A 15,779-nucleotide genomic window follows, 5' to 3' on the forward strand; every position below is an offset into this window, starting at 1 on the left:
CCTCATATCTGTTATTGTGTGTACTGGAGAGTTTCATTTGTTGTCTTTCCATTGTCCCCTGGTTGATTGAGTGTGCCTTGTGTTGCCATTCTTACTTTATTTTCCTTTACAGAAGTAAACAGTGCTAATCTGATTATTTACCCCCTCCGAGTTGATTTCCTTTTTTCCGAGCGTGAATGTCATCAAACTTTTTAATTCTATGCTCGGCTTCAGACAATAATTCATCTCGTGTTTTTCCTGGATTTTCTTCAGCACTTCAATTTCATGTTTCTTTACTACACTGCCTGAAAAATTGGCACTGACTTTTTAAAAAACTACTCTTTGATGTATTTTGAACAGAAGCCCTTACCTTTGTTATTCTGCCTCCCTCATCATTTTCTACTCAAGTAGCTTTTGGAGGAAAAAAACAACAACTGCTAAACCTTGCCTTTTGACACGGTCTGATCTCTGATGAATCAATACAGCGATTTTGTGGGGAGCTTTTTGCCTCAATGCACAACTGCAACTCATCCAGTGAAATGGATCTGAAATCATTCTAGCACTTTCAAATCCTTCAAGCTTTTGTATCTTGCCATCTCTTTCTTTTTTCTTGCTGTTCTCTACTGCTGAGTGTACATGGAAGAATGGCAGAATAATGAGGAGGAATTCGACTGTGAAATAAATAAGTGGACACCGTCATCCTTTTTGATGTATTGAATGAGGATAGCAAAACCCAGCAGGCGAGATCATTGACATCAGGTCTGGCACTGGGCGATACCAAAGATGTCTATATGTTACTAAAGCAATGTAGATCTCCTAACTGATGAGGCACGACGAGAAAAACAAAAGAAGAAATCCATCAAGATTAAATTGGATATTGTCTGAGATAAAGCTGTATTTATGTCAAACCGGGGTCATTTCATCAGAGCTGTGGTTTATTGCTTTTAGCAGAACTGTTGGAAGTTTATACCACTCTAGACTTTAATAATGTCAGATGTTGTTTACCCACTGTTTGAAACGGGTGGAATCAAGAGAGAAGGTAGTCCCAGAGGCTTTTTGAAAAGAGCTGGAGCAGTTATCGGACTAAAAACAACAAAGTACTTCTTCTAGGAGTATAAGTTCTCTGTGCACTGATCCTTTAAATGCAGCAAACAGGGTTGAGTCAATGGAAAAGCATTTAGGCAGCTGAACAACATCATTAACAGGAAGATACGAAACAGCACTGCAGATCATTTATTTGGAAGAGGGAACACAAACGGAGAGGAATAATATCTATTCATTTCTTGAATCATTCTCTGTGTTTCTTATGGGTCATGTTTCCACCGTGCACAAGCAAAAGCTGTGTTTCCACAGGGTCTGGACCGATAACTGCGGAGCTGTAAAGTCTCATACGAGGTTATCTGGTCCATCTGCTGGCAGAGTGTTGTGCCTCAAGCTGTAAATCTACATGTACGTGTAAAGCAAGACAACGAGGATAGTAAAGGGACAAAACCTCGAAGTGTAGCTTCCTCAGATCGGTCTGCTTTGGTGACAAAGAGATGCCCAAACACAACAAACTGAAACGGATCTGTTATTAACTACTGGAACACAAACCATCCTCATTTCACCTTCTTCTTTTTTATATCACTTACTGTACATTGTCATGCATTATGCATGCAATATTGACTTTGAATCTATATAGCACTGCAGGGCTGATGTACTTTTGCTAAGCAACAAAGAAGGGAACATCAGGGTGGCCATGGTTCGATGTACGAGGGAGCTTCTGTACTTAATAATGTAATCTGTATGCTCTCATGACTGAACATAATATGGTGAACAATACTAAGTTATATAAGTTAATCACCCTCCCTGCAGTGGTCTACAAATAGACTTTCATACATCAGGTGTAGTAAAGTGGTGCGTGAGATGTTGTTGTCATTGATAGTTTTATATTGATTTCTGCTGACGATGATTGCTTTGTGATGCAGATGTGTGCTGTGACTGTGAGAGACACAGAGAGATGCGTATAGTGTTCATATATTGTCAGTTTATGATGACAACTAGGTCAGAGATTAAATATGCCACATAATACATGCCCGATTGGTTCATAAGTTTGCAGTATTTGATCTAACCTATAGGTCTGTTGCCATATTTTGCTCTCAGCATGTGAACATCATTCAATCCTGCATGGACATAAAATCCAAATTGTATTTGTACGGACTTTTTCCTTACATGAAAGGCCATTTCTTCTAATGGAGTATCTTTTTAATGTTTTATGCCATTAAAAAACACTGAAGGAGAAGAACAAAATGCACATTTCAAGCTCACTAAGTAACATTTTCTCGTTTGTTTGATCCGTTCAAAAACCTTAGCGTAAAAACAGTCATTTCTAGAAGGTAACCCACAATTTGGGAAACTCTCAAAACTTGCGAGATGGTTAAGGTTAGCCATTGACCTCAAATAGTTCATGTTAGGCATCGTAAATATCTATCTAATTTCTGTTTACAACATATCCTTCTAGTTTGACCTCATTTCTGAGACTGTGCTGGTTTCAGGCCTCCACGCAGTCAGACACGCTGGAGGAGCAGCTCTGATCTTGGAATGAACCCATCACATCTTACCTTTAGGTCTCGCTGTATAACAAACACCAACTTTTCTTGTTTCTGCTTTTGGCAATAAGCAAAGATGTTGTCAGGAGAAAAAAAAGGACCAGATTTATTTTTGTTAGCATTGCCTGGTGGGAGTGCAAGTCTGGCAAAAACATAAATGCCAAGGACAAAAATACTGAATGATTCATTTTCAATCACTCGCTAACCAATTTTATAAAGGAAAAGATTTGATAAGAGAGCGTGCATCTGGGGACTTTCAGTGCTTCTAAGGTTCAATTGAGGACATTATTTTGTGAATAAGGACAGCGACCTCCTGCACACAACAACACCGAGAGAGACAGCCAAGAGACATGAAATAATGAGCGTCAAACACTTCATTTCCTGCATTCTGGTGAATTTTTATGCACCAATTTATGGTGGAAAATGTTTTTAATTATGTAAGGGATTACACCAAATTCAGACGGCAGTTGACAATTCAAAATATAAAAATATAATGGTATATAAAGCAGCATTCTGTATTGCTTTCAAATATTTATTCTCCTGTTAATCAACTTTTGTTATTTAATGGTATCCCTGCATGTAAGCATGATTTACTCTTCCCTCCTCTTTTGTGCCTTTTGTTTGGAGTAAGTAACCTCTTTAAATGTGCATGTGACACCCATTCACCTCAATGACACATTAATTAATTTTAATTAATTTAGAAACCACTGGACTTTAAAAGCTCATATGTGTTTCAGCACAATTTCTGCTCATGTTCAAAACGTATAATATATTATATTTATAAATATTATAAGAATAATGTCATAATTTAATGAGAATAAAATCATAATATTTCAAGAAAAAAATGGACCCGTCCTATATTCTGCTGTGCATGATGTTATTGCTCTGCTGATATGGTAGCATCCCCTTCAAATCGCCTGACAGACTCATAACCCCATCTGTAAGCGAAGGGATGTAGAGACAGCGACACAGAGCTGCCAGTCTTGTAATATTATATTCTAATTTAATTCTCTAAATCTCACATTATTATTTTTTAATACTTGACGGACTTGAATTCCACATTTTGGTTTATCTTATTCTCTCGCTAATTCGTGGCTGTGTTAGAGCTTCTTTTTTTCATTAAAATTACTGCTAGTGACACTTAGTTGTTGCTGAATATTCATAGGGACATGTCCCTACCGTCCCTAGCAAAGTTCTACTACACCCTTGGGTGACAGACAGAGAAACTGGGTTTACCCAGGACATCGACTGCCTCAAAACCCTTTTAACTGCATCTGATAACAAGAGTCAACAGTTGTGTTTGGTCTTGGCTGAATAACACCACCGTGCTGAGCTGTTACCAACCAAAGAAAAACACTTTTACTTTCACAGTTGGACTGTGGTTTCATCAGTTGTGTAAGGACCATTTTGTTGTTTTGAGGTCTAAAACTTGAATTTAGCTTATGAAACAACTGTCACATTCCAACACATGGTGTTAGTAGCTCAGAGGGGTTAAGAAAGGTAGTGTGTTCAACCAATGGATCTGGCTAAATCCTGTTCATTTATGTCTTGCACCTACATGTAGTGTGTCAATCCTGCATTGTGAAATGTGTCAGAACCCATTCATTTAATCACATTCATTGTGCACCAGTGGCACTTCAACCTTTTTTTATTTAGTTATCAATACAGATCAATTTACATTTATCAATACAAGTTATCAATACACATAGTTAAATGTGTCAAAAGATGCGTATAAAAGCACAGACTTTATGTTGAATGATGTTTCATTAGGTCCTGCAGGGCCCATCAGGCTGTACTGTGTAAATCCACTGGGCCCTCTGACAGCCGACACCATTCTGTAGCCCTGGCGTAATGTACCTTTAAACTGCCTTTGAATCGTAATCTCAACCAAGCAAAGAGTGAATACTCTGTAGCCATATATCTATATTGTATCTGCTCATGCTGGCCCAATGGGCTTGAAAGGCAGATTGATCTGAACACCGTGGCCAGCTCAATCCTCCCATCACCATCACTGTTTACTTGCACTAGTTTTACAAATAGTCGTTAGTTAGCAACGCCTCTGGTATGAACAACTTGTCATGAATGATTTATATGTGATTTTTGCATATTTAATCTTTCAAATTATTCTGATAACCTACATTTTTGTTTGTAGAAAAAGAGACAAGCTTGGTGGAAATTACCACTACCTACCACTGTGTCTTTTTAATGCCACCAAAGACAGGATCTTTTAACCTTTACTGTTTTTTTACTTGGTTTCAAGTTCAAGTTTTTCTTGATCACATTTGTTAAGAATATAGAAGCAATACACAATACAAAAGTTAAAGTTTTGAAGAAAAAAAGAAGTACTATTTTTAGGTAATATTATCATTATCATTATTATTATTATTAAGAGATTAACACTCAAAAACTCTGCTTCAAATATTGACAAATTCTGATTGGTGCACAGAAGTATGTGACATCACCTTTTTCCAACTGAACCCTGCCCACTTCAAACCATAGACTGTATATATAGACGCGTCTCCACTTCCTCCCACTGTACAAAAGTGAAGCCAAAATATCCCGGATACGGGAGCTGCCATCTTGACATCATTGTGACATCATTTGGAGCCAGAGTCTGCGCTGTAGGGATCAGGGAGCTGGAGAAAGGGTATCGAGGTCCCGCCCACACACCCGCCTGAGCAAATCACAAGCCGAGAACGGCCGCAGCTTGTTAGCGTGAGCCATCTAGCTGCTACACCATCACCACGGTAGCTATTTGGCTAGAAAGACACAACAACTAGACATAATATCTCTATAAGTATATTTATGATCAAATGGACACATTCTGACTCGTGACGGTTATGGAGAGTTAAAGTTACATCTCCTCGCTAGTACAATTACAGAGCGTCCTCTGCCTTTCAACCCCTTTTTATGGCATCAAATAACTTATTGAAACTAAACTTATCAGAAAAATAAAACATGAACGTACATCAGTGTAATATGAACTACCTAAAATGACAGAAACCATCTTTGGGAAAAATGTATATGAAGCCTGCAGCCATCCACCAGGGGGCGATCAAGATGTTTTGGCTTCACATTTGGGGAGCTCTCATATCATCCATCTTTATATACAGCTTATGCTTTAAGCTATAGTGAGAAAAGCCAGGACAAAAACAAAATACTGAAATCTCTCATAAAATAACCAACATTGCTCTACCTTGGGCATATTATTTTGTGTTCATGTCGGATCGCATTGCTCGTAGTGAGAGGCTGATTGAGAAAATGTGTTCTCTGGGCCTTTAACATTCTTGTGTACAGAACTTACAAATATGTTAACTCCTCTCATGGCATGTCTTGTATAAGACAGCAAGGGTGCTGCTATGAGCCACATTTGCACTATAAGTATCTTTGCACCAGCAAAGAAATCACTTCAGGTCACACATGCTGACAAATAACATTCACACTTTGCACACAAAAGCTGAGGAAAGGAGGCACAATAAATCAGGTATGAAAGTGTGTGATTAACACGTCTTACCCCTCAGATGTTAATTCATTGACTGTCTGACAGGTTTGACGGATGTTTTTTACGTTCTATTTTAAATGTGTGAGATTTATAGGCATATTGCATTTATAGAAAACATTATACTTTCTGGTACAAAATAATAATGTATGAAAAGAGCTTCATTGAGATATCTTTCTGCTCATGGCATTGACACAGAAAAAGAAGATCCACAGACACTGACAATACAAGTACAAGAGTGGAATGTTTCCTATTATAAAACCCAGCTTCCTGTCACCGGAGAGGTGAACAAGGAGGTGCAGTAAACAGGCAAAGGGGTGACAGCGTTGATGGAAGGGAAAACAGCTGCCTATAAATAACATCAACGCATTCAACCGGCCCTTGTAAAAAATGATGATGGAATACATTTGAACCCTGACTGCCTGGTAAAAGGAGTGACAGATATACGGTGTACAGCTAACTGACGATAATTGGCTTCTTCTGAGCTTGTGTGCGCCACTGTTCATCTTTTACTGGAGGAAGTGATAAAGATAAGGTTGCCTTGGAGAGGGGGAGAGTGATGGTACTTTTGTTTTTTATTGGAGTGGTAGGCAGTAAACCAGTAGGCACAGTTTTGGTGATTTGTAGGTGAAAAGACATCTTGTCGTTTAGGTTTTTAACTGTAGCATTTCTTAAATTAAACATGCAGTATGTTCACAGTTAAAAAATGTTGTTAAGTTAACAGTTATCTTATCTTGCTCTCAAATTTTACCCTGTATTAATCTATATGCCTTGAAATCTTTTCACCTGCAAATGAAAGTAAAACTGAGCTTACAGAGAAGGAATTCAGTAATCTCTGAACCCAGAAATATCCAATTTACCAACTTGAGATGAGAGACTGGAGTTGGAGTTGAGAGATGACGCCTACAACCAGATTGTTTCACAAGTAGCCAGTTGACAAGCTCATTTTAAACCAATAAAAAGCTAAATCATCATCAGACGATAGCCGACGGGTTTCGAGATTGCATTTCGACCGGTGCGTCCCGCCTCTTTGCTCTCCACACAGACTGTTGCTGCCTTCAAATGAAACTTGTGAGCTCGAAGTGACGACATGGGTCGTGTACACGATATGCTTGGCATTCAAGTGGTTAAGTCGTGAGAACATCTCCGCTAGACAATGGCAATATTAACGTTACTGTCGGCGACTATGCCACAAAGGCTATTTATTTATTTATTTATTTATTTATTTATTTATTTATTTATTTATTTATTTATTTATTTATTTATTTATTTATTTATTTATTTATTTATTTATTTATCAGGGGGGATCAAAATTCATTTTATTATTATTTTTAGAGGCCAACAATTTAGCAAGCTAGCAAGCAGGTAACGTAATGCAGAAAATGCAAAGGCATAATGACCGGACAAAAAGATAAGGCCGTTGGAAATATCAACATCACATTTTCACCAGACATATTATAACATTAAGAAGAAAAACTTTATACGACTAAAAATGCAATATCTTAACTTATAATTCACCAAAAATAATAAACAATAAATACCACAAGAGGGGGGCGTTCATATGGACTCTTCTCGTGATCATGGTAAACACGACCCACTTTGGAGGCAGCTTGTTTACCTGTATTCAACCAAAGCCTGCTCAAACGTTCTCAGACTACAAATGGAAACCATCGTTTCCGATACCAAAATTCTATCCTGTTGCCATAGAGATTAGGAATCCAGTGAATTTCAGATATGTTTTGACACCAGAAAACCAAGATTATATATTTCAGCGGTTCCCAAACTGGGAATCAGGACCCCACAATGGATTGTAACTAACATGAGGGGTCACAAGATTATTAACAGGATAATAAAGCAGAAAAAAAACTAAACTTATTTCAACTTAATTTTTCTTAACTTTTTCACTGGATCATTTAACATTTCAATAATTATTCAAACAAAACAAGAAAAAAATGTCTGGCTCTGTCCAAAGGTGCAAAATGTGTGGCTATACCGGCAAAGATTTGTACCTGCTTCCAGCCTTTATGCTATGCCAAGTGAAGCTAATCACCTGCTGGCTCATAGCTTCATACAGACATGACAGTGGTAAAGATTTCCAGAGTTACCATCCAGTAATCATATTTGAGGATGTCACTTGTAATATTTCAGGATATGTCCTATCATCTCTTTATGTTCTTCCAGAGGCGGGGGATGTAAACCACTATACTGGACACGGAGATGGTCTGTCTTGATTGTGTGGGTGTGTGTGTGTGTGGGTTTGTTTGCCGGAGCAGTCAGCCTTGCACTGAGTGACCTTGTTTAATTCAGCACATACATCGCCGGCGCTCTCACACACACACACGCACGGCCGCACACAGCCAAAGGCGTGCAAACACACAGTCGTGCGTGCTCAGAGTCGTGCGCGCAGACACACAATGTGGACGTGCACAGACACACTCGAGCGTGCTCACCCTGGGGCCGAGGACATATTTTGTCATTGGTGCTTATCAACGGATATAAACCACAGACAAGGAAAGTGTCTGTGTGTGCTGCTTATGCTGGGTAGCCTACACAGGATATCTCTTCTGTTCTAGGATTATGTCCTCATACTGCATATATATATATATATTACCACCGCATACGGCATATATATCACCCCTCAGGCATGTGCTCATCACCTCATCCTGACAAAGACTAGAGGGAATCAATATATCGCTGTGATCATTTTTTACTTGAATCATCATTCATATGATAATGTGGATAGATCTGAACTCAGAAAATGATTCCCCCCTTGATTCACCTTACAATACCTCTCCTGCTACGATAAAAGCAATAAAAAGGAATAAAAAAAGCACCGCTGTAAAGCCAAGCTAATTTAATTGGATGAGCAGCGTGCGGCGATAATAAGAGTAATGAGAGATCCGGCGGTTGGTATAGGAGGAGGAGGAGATGGGGAAAACATCTTGAAAAGCTTCCTTTGCAGAACCGGCCAATCCAACTGGTGAGTTCCTACGGTGATGAGCAGAGGCGACCAATCAAGTCGCTCATACTGAGCCTTGGCAACAACCTCGCCGGCAAACACTAGTGTGATGTGGGAGTGTGTGTGTGTGTGTGTGTGTGTGAATGGGGGGTTGCCTTTACATCTGTGAAAAGTGTCTGATTGTGCAGGCTCGTAACGTCTCCTATAAAAATCCGTCTCCTCTGTATTCAGGTCTTGTGTGTGAGCTGTCTCACACACACACACACTGCCACATCTGTCCTGATCTACTGTGTGCATTGAAGACTAAGGCTGAGCCGTTTTCACCCCACGAGTGACAGATTAATTGACGACCTCATGAATTCATTATTACGATCTCCTATAAACACGCGAGACGCACACTGGCCCTACACACACAGGTGTGTGCCTGCATAAATAGGATCGAGCGGAAAAATTCGCCCCAAGTTGGGTTCAGGCAGAAATTGATTGTAGAACAGCTGATGTACAGATAAAGGTCCCCGCTGGCAAAAAAGTGAAACCAATATAAATCCGGCATGGGAGCTTTTGGTTCTCTGAGTAGACCGAGATCAATGTGAGACACTTTATTTAATCCTATACCAGCCCGGGACAGACATTTCTCTGTCTGTGGGATCATTTAAGTCCAGTTTAGGTTGGCCCAAACAGTGAAAACCTGCTTTGTTGAGTCGATAAGTTGAAAGATGCAGTGTACGCACAGTGGCTATGTTCAAAGCAGATAGATAAGCTGTGAGTACTGCAGGCCATAACACAGTGGTCATAAAAAAATCAGCATAGATACTTCAATCCATTTCAAACCTGAGTGAGCGAGCTGGCTGTTGGGGGATCAAACAAACAGCTCTGGCAGCAGCACGTACCATCTCCACTATACTTCACAAGTCATGTGTCTGACCCCTTATATATGAAATTAGCCTTCATTCTGAGCTGCAGATCATATATTTGCATTACGTTATAATGCTAGTATAAATGCACCTGAGATAATACAAACCAAAATCTAATAAAAGTAGAGAGCTGACAAGAAATAAGGACGAGAGAGAGAGGCAAGGGATGACATCATCATGACTCAAACTGGGGACTTTGCAGTTAGCCTACATGATCAGAATTTTGGACCTGTAGATGCTCAGGATGCTCAGAAAATCTGTCAAAAACTATCCTAAATTGTCCAAACCAACTATTGACATACTCAGAGACCTTTTGGTCATCCCCTTCTGTGTTCTTTTTGAAGAAATAGTTTTTATAACCCCCCTCACAACCACAACGTGCTGTTTGTCAGCCGCGCAAGGCATTTAGTGTGCAATAAGAACGCCTTGCTTGCTTTTCACGTGTCATTTGTACATCATGTACTCTGTCCTGACTGCAATGTAAATGCATCTGCATAAATATGCTAGTCAGAGTGACATAGAATAACGTGTGGGGAGGTGGATGGGTCCAACAAACACAGGACTTTCAACCAGGAGACCGGTGTTTTGTTTTGTAAGTTACATTAGTGTCAATTGTCACGTTTTTAGTGACGTTTGTGACGTGTTTTCCGTACTTATGTTACGTTGTTTCCGTACATATTGTACTTAGTCTGCGTACTTAGTTTACGTACTTATTTTAAGGCCAACCATGACATATTTCTTTAACCTAACTAGGTGTTTTTTTTTGCTTAAACTTAACTGCGGACGTTACTGTAGTTTTGTTGTGTGGCAAACAAATGACATGTGAAAAACCTAAAATGTGTCCTCATGACACACAGAATGTCGTTCTATTTATATGCCTTCCTGTGAGACCAGGTTGCGTTTGTACAATTTGTTTTTTAAAGACATTAAACAAACAATATATAACTTGTTAAATAAGAAGCTATAGCCGGGAGACGGTTAGGTAAGCTTAGTATAAAGACTGAAAACAGGAGGAAACAGCTAGTCTGGCTCTATCCAAAAGTAAAAAATCCTCCGACCTACCAAAACCACAAAAGCTCACTAATTAGAACATTATAGCCTATTGCATTTTTTAATATCTGTACAAAGTGTAAAAAACAAAGGTTTTAAAGGGTGTTATGTGCTGGACTATGCTTAGCTTAGCATAATATCTGCCTACCAGCAACTTTAAAGCTAAACTAACCGTCTCCCGGCTGTAATCTTATAGCCTATTTAGTGTACAGACATGAGAGCTCAGCAAGAAAAGCGAATAAGCGTATATACCAAATGTAATACCAAACTCATCCTTTAATTCTCTATTGTGCTCCTGGACTCTCAACTAATACAGAAGTTGGTCACGCTAGTATAAATGACAAAAATATACTCCGGTTGCTGATTTATTTTCGAGCTCTATAGGCTGTAGTTTAAGCAGCTGATAGTGGAAGCTGACAGGGAGGGGAACCCTGCTATCGCTTCCCTCCTGTCAACCAAGTACAGCCTCTGAGTTAACGCTTTGAAAGAGGAGATAAAGCCTCGGCCTCCCACGTGTGCAGACTCAGCTTCGGATGCCAAATTCGAGTGTGTATTGACTCTATTTGTTTCGTAAATTTTGGGGGGCAAAAAAATAAATAAAAAATCTGATTTGGAGGTTGGAGTCTAGACATGTGTCTGTCAAAAAAGTCCTTTTTTTGTGTGTGTATGTGTGTGGTGTGTATGTGTGTGGGACTGCTGCTGCTGCTGCTGCTGCTGCTGCTGCTGCTGCTGCTGCTGCTGGACACAGAGACAGGTGTCGTCCCCTTAACTGTGGCCTCTTGCCTCCTCTCTGTGGCATCATCCGGCGAACAGTTGTCAGCCCTGATGGGGGTCTGCCGCTTGTCACTGGCCTACATCACAGAGAGAGATAGAGAGAGAGAGAGAGTTTGACTGTGCATGTGCACTTGTGTATTTGTGTGAGTGTGCTTGTGTGAGCGTACAGTAGCTATGAGTCACACAGTGTGGGGGCTACAATGCATCTGCGCCCAGCACGACAAATGTGTACCGCTTGACTCTATTTCAAGTCTACAACCACATTCCATATGGTGTCAGATTTTTTGCACACTACAGTATGATATAGGGCCTGCTCTGTTTTGCTGAGAGATGAATGAGATAATGTGGAATCATATGTTTTATTGATATACTGTATACGGGGTTATCCATTCACTCCAGTTCAAAACAGATCTGTTGCCAGGGTGGACATCATTTTTAAATTGATGGTAAATGAGCATTATAATGGACCAAAAATTTACTCATTTGAGAATGTGTATTTCTTTATAATTCAACAAAATCCTGTTTTAACCTCAAAAATCCATCCCCTGGTATCATCACTTACGCTCAGTTTCAAGTGCAGAGGTGATTACTGTTAATTCAAGTGTTGATACAGCAGACAGCTTAATGGTGAGCAACTGCCACCACCTGGTGGAGTTTAACATTACACTCACCTTGACATCATTATTACTATCTACTGACATCATGTACATTTCAGAGGTGTCGACAGCAATGTGAGCAAGATTAACACGGTGCATAATTGCAATCGGCGCTTTACCGTCGAGATGATTCATAGCTCGTGCTTTGTTTCCTCTCATGCTCTGGAAAAAAGCTGCAATATTTAAGTACACTTTAATGACTTCAGTTATTTTCACTGCAGCAGTATAAGAGTATCATCAGAACTCTGCGCTAAACAGCTTGTAACAAATTACGCTTTTTTAAACATAAGTATGCCTTTTTCTATTTGTGTTTTGTGTCAATAATTCATAACGCACTGTTCATTATTTTCTCCAACTTGTGCTGAGTGCTGGGTTCTGCTTTCAAGGAGATTGGAAATTGCACATAAGAGAGACCCATAAGAGGTTGAGTAAATCACTCACAACAGAGTAAACACAACTTGTATTCCTCTCAGAGACATTTGTCAAGTAGTAAACTAATATTGAAGCTTAAGTGACTACGTGCGTTGAAGTATCCTTATGCCATAACACGCGCTATCCTTTTACATGGAAGAAGTGGTAAACACAGATGGTAGTGTAAGTGCATATGTGCTTACATAAATGTTTGTTTCCAACTATAATGGATCTTCAAGGGCTATTGTGCAGTATACTCGAGTGCATTACTAATAGAGTATTATAGAGGTTAAAGCCTCTGTCTGGCATAAAGACAGTATAAAGTATTTCATTTAACCCTTGTGTGGTATTAGCCAGGTTAAACTGACCCAGGACAGGTTTGGTGCCATCACAAAAGCATTGTATGTGCATTTTAGCATGTACTAAAAGACCAAAAGTATTATTCCTAAGGTTTTTCTTTGGCAGCTGTAGCAGGATAGCAGCTCATCGACATCGTCGCACCACTTTTCTTGCCATTATGATTTAGTATGACCTCTGTCTTGAAGTGCTCATGGTCACTGATCCTTCCATCTCTGCGTAGCATACTTGAGGAGTTCTTGTCCCAGTGCTGTGTGATGGGAATGAATTATCACGGGTTGTGACCGTGCGTTGTGTAAAACTCCACCTATACGGTAGGTGTGAGGGTGTTACTTAAAGCTTTAGGAGAGGTGTTGAGAAGAGTAATCCATCAGGTTGCTGGAAATAAAAACTAAACTTCCTAAACCAGAAACTGTCCCCAAAATTTGATGTGTGGAACGCTGGCATCCTAATGGGCGCCAGAGGTGTGAGCAACATACAAACCCACTATAATACACCTGCAGAATAAAACCTTGTACACCATTTTCCTGCTTTCTCAGTTTCAACGCTATATTTATGCGCGTATAATGCAAAGAGGGCACCATAAACAGTAGTGGAAAGGTACACAACACCGAGGAATTTTAGGAATGACAAAGAGATTTTAGAAAAAAGGGAAATTATATAAATCTAAATAAATATTTATAATAATAAATAAATTCAAATAATAATAATAATAATAAATAATAATAAATACATTCAAATAAATACATTCAAATAAGTAAATTAAAAGAAAATAAATCAATAAATAAGGAAAAAAATAATAATTGAATTCAAAAATAAATAAATAACCCAACTGACTATAAAGACATTGTAAAATCCTTCTCCTGCTTTCTCACGTGTACAGCGCCGGGATATGGGACCTCAAGTGAAAGAAGCCAGGCCTCGGGCCATGAGTGTGACTCTACAGAACGCTGGTCGCCATGCATTAAACATGGACTGCAGCATAGACGTTGGTAGTGAGAAACAGGAACTCAAGTGTATGACCAGTGATTTATGGCTCAATATGCTGCACTTGGAAAAAAACAGCTAATATCTTTCTCCTGGGAGTCTGCCAATTTTCTCCACGTCTCACTTCATAAGTAGACACATTAACATTTCTCACTTTCTATTTACTCTCCCCTCCTCTTTGGTAAATAAGTACTGCACAAACAAGTAATTTATTCTCGTGGCGACTTTGTGATGTGCTGCAATATCTTAAATAATGGAAACCCATCCATCCTCTGTCTCTATGGCGATGTTGCAGCATCAATATCTCAATGCAAAGGTCGGGTTAAATAAAAACACATCTAGGCGGTCAATACAAACACAGTGGTTGTCTCCAGGGTTATCATGTTCCTGCTGTGGCTACATCTGCCTCTTCACAGCTACATAATTATTCCACAGCTGATCTGATGCAGGATGATGCTCTCCCCAGAGACCAACCAAGAGGAGCAAGAGATGCTTCAAGGGTTACGTCATCTCGTGTGCGGTAAATAAAAATCACACAAACAAAGAAAACGAGATTTCTGAGGAATTCTCAGTGTATTGCGGTCGCTTTGTGGCACAGAAGGTGACAGAGAGCGGGTTAGATCATCCTCTTGATATATGTATGCAGCATAATTGAAGTCATCGGAGGCAGCAGCCATTTTATCAGTCACAACAACAAGCCCCTTGGCGTGTTGGGATGGAGAGCACACACACACGCGACACTCATTTGGTGACAAAGTGCCGCTAATCTCTCTATCCATTTTTCATTGTGATAGCTATACTGTATACGCCTTGCTCCGGGGAGCAACTGGGGCCGGGAAAAGGGAGATGTTGGAGAGAGGAGGAGGAGGAGGAGAGGGAAGTATACGGGTGGCACACTAGTGTCAACATCAGACATGTGCAAGGAAACAGGTTGATCTATAGTGGGTGCCACGGTAACAGCTGCTGAGGCGCCAGAAGCACACAAGTGGAATAAATACATTAACCTGGTTTGCTGTTGAAAAGCATGTATCTGGAGGGCGTGTAAACGTCTCAGCCTGTGTGTCTGTGTGGCTGCCACACATGCTCAATGTTTTGGCTTGAGGCCCTTTTTGCCGCCAATGCGCGGCGCGATGAATGGCGAACTAAACTCAACATGGAATTGCCTAACCAGCCATGGCAACGAGCGGCTCACAGTGTCTATGTAGCGCAGCTAATCAAACACGGTGCCACATTACAACAATCAACTCGAACCGAAAGATGAGGCTTTCCGGTTAAAATCAATCGCCTTGAAAGGTCAATTGGCGGAAACCTAAATGCTCATTTCAATCACAATCATATCAAACTGTCAATGGCGGCAATCAGTCGAGGTGTAGAAGAGGAGAAGAGATTGCTTCTCCTTAAATACGGCCTCTGAGCTCTTTGCTGTGCTCTTCCACACACCCACAGGTGAAATCTCACCCACCCACTCCTGAAGCACTCGCCGCAGCTTTTTTTTAATTCTCATCTTGCACACAACAGAACCTCACAGAGGGAACCTGCTTAACCAGTAAGTCGATGGAACAGTGAGAGCATTCAGTCTTGTAAATTGCATTGAGCGCGCAACGA

This window comes from Sebastes fasciatus, chromosome 23 (assembly GCF_043250625.1).
Source record: "Sebastes fasciatus isolate fSebFas1 chromosome 23, fSebFas1.pri, whole genome shotgun sequence".
Lineage (NCBI taxonomy): Eukaryota > Metazoa > Chordata > Actinopteri > Perciformes > Sebastidae > Sebastes > Sebastes fasciatus.